The sequence below is a fragment of the Miscanthus floridulus genome, chromosome 13 (assembly GCF_019320115.1).
Source record: "Miscanthus floridulus cultivar M001 chromosome 13, ASM1932011v1, whole genome shotgun sequence".
In the NCBI taxonomy this organism is placed as follows: domain Eukaryota; kingdom Viridiplantae; phylum Streptophyta; class Magnoliopsida; order Poales; family Poaceae; genus Miscanthus; species Miscanthus floridulus.
Window position 1 is genome coordinate 43,846,366 of NC_089592.1, and position 4,297 is coordinate 43,850,662.

At 40.1% G+C, this 4,297-nt stretch overlaps 1 long non-coding RNA gene across 1 annotated transcript; it reads right to left on the reverse strand.

The window, feature by feature from the left end:
- Window positions 1-204: 204 nt before the first annotated feature.
- On the reverse strand, window positions 205-3,371 carry LOC136501626 (uncharacterized). Its single transcript, XR_010770337.1, has 5 exons — window positions 2,936-3,371; window positions 2,097-2,144; window positions 1,840-1,995; window positions 748-846; window positions 205-407 (listed from the first exon to the last, which is right to left on the reverse strand). It is a non-coding gene; the product is annotated as an uncharacterized lncRNA (long non-coding RNA).
- Window positions 3,372-4,297: the final 926 nt, after the last annotated feature.

Sequence of the window (4,297 nt, forward strand, 5' to 3'; positions counted from 1 at the left end):
CAAATTATCCAACTTCTCAATACTTGTATGACTGTGTCAATTGGAAAGTACAGAATGACCTAGTGTTCAATAATTATCCAGGAAGCTCATCTCATATTGGAAATTTATTTGATGCCATTGGCCCAACAAGTTATGCAAATCATGCTATCTAAAGCAATCCTCCTGGATACTCATCTGCCAAAAAGTGTATTTACAAAATCCAAATATAAATTTATATCTAGAATAATGAATCACAACAGTAGTACATTTGTTTTCAAAGAATTATTGTAGAATATATGCCCAACATTACTGTGGACATTGCTTTCCTAGACTCGCTTATCCATTCAATGGTCAAAGGATTCCACAAAATATGTTAAAACAAAATCTTAGTAGCAGCAAGTAGAAGGAAATGGCAGTTGAAGCAAAACCTGCAATAGTATACCAGTAAGTTAGCAAGATAGCAAGCAACACATATGTTATTCAGTTAGACAAAAGCCTATCTACATACAAGCGCATTACTAGTACATATGAACAGATAATTCTTAGTGTCATCAATCTTCACAATTAAGGATAATTAGACATTATTACGTCCAAGTAACACTCAGATATACTTCCAAATAGCTAACTAGTTTTTACTGATTAGATATGAAATAAAAAAAATATGGAATCAAAGAAAAGGTGTGTTTATGTTGTGAAGAACAATAGGCAAAGGCAATATACTGTTTACACAAATAAAATTACAACCCAAGGTTAGGGAGCCATGCTTACACAATATAGAATCATCCCAACGCTGTTGTTCTTGGCTGCGCCCTCCCTCAGTCCCTCTCTAAGTAGCTAGTCCTCCGTTGACCATCATGCTGTCCCTCCCTGAATTCCTGAGCAAGTTTAGCCGAAACAGCAGAACACAGAATATGTGCAAAGGAAAAGGCATTTGTTTTCCCGTTTGAATTTCATAGAAGAAATAGCAGTGGAATTAACAAAAGAGTAGTAAATTAACTATATAGTAGTGGAATTTTATAGAAGAAATACAATGATGAATACACATCTACAAATGGGAATCTGCAACAATGCGTTCAACAGGAATAATTTAGGGACTGAATGTGTACAAGATGGATCAAATAAAGCTATCTTTTCAGCAACTTTTGAATTAACTATTATTTTAACAACTGAATATATATAAGCGCCATGTCAAAGCCAAAAATAGTGCATTGAGCTATGTAGATGGCCAGAGCTCCAAGAATGCATAGATAGATGAGCTTAACAAGAGCATCTCATATTTGACAATGCTAAGCTCGATCATAAGCGAAGCAGGAGGTGAAGCTGCAACTAATTGCTGCTCTAACAGTAGCAGCATTCATTAACAAATAAAAACCAAGAAACAATTTCACCTCTTTAATTATTTGTTCATAGCATTTACCTGCTTCTCAACTATAACTGGATAGCTTCTATTGAACTGAGGAGAAACCAATAAGCTAAGGGCAGCTCCCACATTAAACAGTACGAACACATGGATCAATATTACTTTGTGACAGGCTACAGCATTTTAAAGAGCAAAGTTATCACATCTGATTCATATCCTATCATGACCGCATAACCAATTGAAACTAGAGGCAGTACAGATTATCACAATTTAGTACTGACATTTTTATTGACTGTTAATATTCTAATAAGTGGAACTCACAAATGCTGACGACAAATTCCTAGCTGTGTGATGGAATTCTCCATGCAAGCCAACAATTCCTCTACTTCCAAGTTTTCTGATATACAGATATACCTACTAGGCTACTATAGTTATCAATACGTGCTTCTCTTGACAACACTGTAAGTTCTAAAATTTACATGACGAAAAGAATTTCTTACCCAATCTATCAAAGCTGAAGAGACCTTTTTCTCCCTGTGCTGCCTCAGCAGCATGGTCTGATTGCTCCCTAGAAGCCTTGTACGCTCTCCTGCCTTCTTCACCATCTGTACCCATCTTTGCAAGCATCTTGTCATATAGTTCTATCTATAGTCAACCTGAGGGGGGGGGGGGGGGGGGGGGGGGGGGTGAGCCAGCTTTAAGTTGTACAAATAGACTGTAAAAAGCTAAACATATCTAGTATGACTTCAAAGGTTACATCCTTGTTCGTAAAGCTTAAAAACTCTTGGTACTCCTTGGTAACAGACTGCAGGATAGGAGAAAAAAAGTAGTAAGTATAGATCCAACCTTGAACTCGATATCACAGAAAAGTGTCATTCAGAATTGATGAGCCAAATATATCATAATAATCTAACATGTTGACGTAAGTTGCACTCAGAATAGCTAACATCACTACATCAGAAATTCAGACCCTTGAATAATCTCATTTATGACTGAACCGAAAATCAAAGTTTTAGAACAATCTGACTATGACTGATCATCGAGACCTGAAGTTGCAAAACAAAGCATTGCAGAAAATCGATTGGGCCCAAAAGTACGTTTGCATTTTTATTTCTCATTACTTTGTATAGCAACTTATAGTATGAAAGTAAAAGAGCAGCATATGCACGCTATAAAAGCTGCTCCAGCAGTAAACGAATAGTCTAAAGATTTCCTTATCAACTTCAGTTTAGGCTTACTGGGGTGACTCATTATTATATTATATTATTTTTATCAAAATTGCAGATTTCACAGGCTATTCCTCCTCTAGTGCATATCCAATTGTTTCTGTGGTTCTCCTGAACGATGGCTTCTCTCGTGTTCTCTCTCCACTCTCCAGTCTCCAAATCGAGCAATACTTGGAGACGCAAAGCGAACAGCTACCAGAAACTGGTATCTGCAGGTATCCACTTGCCAGGACGCTCGTCTTCTAATCCAACGGCGCCTTTTCCAAATTCTCTGGCAGCCAGAACTAGGCGTACTAAATCGGTTTTGCGTTTTGCCCAATAGATCGGATGTGGGGACGCCCAGAATGGAATGGGGACAGATTTGCGTTACCTTTGGGGCTCCATTGAACATGGGATGGGACCCCTACCCTCTTGCCTCCCTTGCCGCGTGGGCCGCCTCCAACCTGCCGGCGTCACATCGAGGAGCTGGATCTGTCTTGGGGAAGCCGACGCCGCCCTTGTTCTTGCTCTTGCCGAAGCGGCTGTGAGGAAAGCGCGTGGTGAGAGTGGCCACGTTCTTCCTTTGATTTGGGTAGGAGGAGCTGGAAGGCAGCGGCGCGGCGCGGCGCAATGGAGTTGGCAGGAGCGAGGGGATTTTGGCAGCGCGCTTGATTCGGAGAGAGGGAAAGGGGACGGGGAAGTGGGGAACGCGATGGAGTAAGCGGCCATGGGAGATTTTGGCGGAGGCGCCAGGAGTTGGCGCGGGCGGCGCGCCTGAACGAATGAAGCTGAAAATTTTGGGGAACGTAAGCGAGCCAACGGGTGGAGACACGCGGGGCACGGTGGGAGAGGAGGAAAAATCAGCGGCGGATGAAAACTTAGGAAATGGGTAAAAGGCTAAACAAAAAATAGAGTCTGTCTATCCAACGACCATGTGTTTTAGTATAAGTTAACACATGGTTGATGGTTGCTTACATAACACATGATTTTAAATAAAGAAAAAATCATGTGTTTTAGCACAAACTAGCACATGGTTGTTGGTTGCTTGCATAACACATGATTTCCAACAGAGAAGAAACCATGTGTTTTAGCACAAGGTAGCACACGTTTGTTGCATGCCTATAAAACAATAGATTTTTACATAATATGTCTAGTTAGAAGCTCCATGGTACACGTCTCATGTACCTTAGTCTCTTCAGACCCAGAATGATAGTCCTTTCATTGTTGAAAACGGTCTCTTCAAGCATCACAAGGGTGATATTCCATCAGGCAGCAGCACGGAAGAGAAGAAGCACCACACATTCTGCAAGATAATCAGTTCACAGATGCATAGTTTAAGAAGCAGGTCCAAGTACAGAACAAAATGCTTCAAAGTTGGTAGCTATCAACACCCTAAACTGAATATCTATGCATTTAGCTGTCACAATTGAACTAACCATATACACGGAATGAAGAATATTCAGCATTTCAGTAACCATCATGTCTTTACTGGTCTAAGACAAGTAAGCTTTAGCCCATATAAAACATTACAGAACTATTGCACTACTGAAAGTACATTTCAAGGAAGATAAAAAGGCAAGGACTCATACCTATTGTACACCATATATTCATATGTGACCCCTACTCCAGAAATTCTTCCATAAGACCCTATAGTAAGTTCAACATCATATTATTACCAAAGAGATAGTGAAAGAAGAACATCACAAAGAAACAGACAGCAAACCTATGATATAATCAATGACAGAGCACCAGC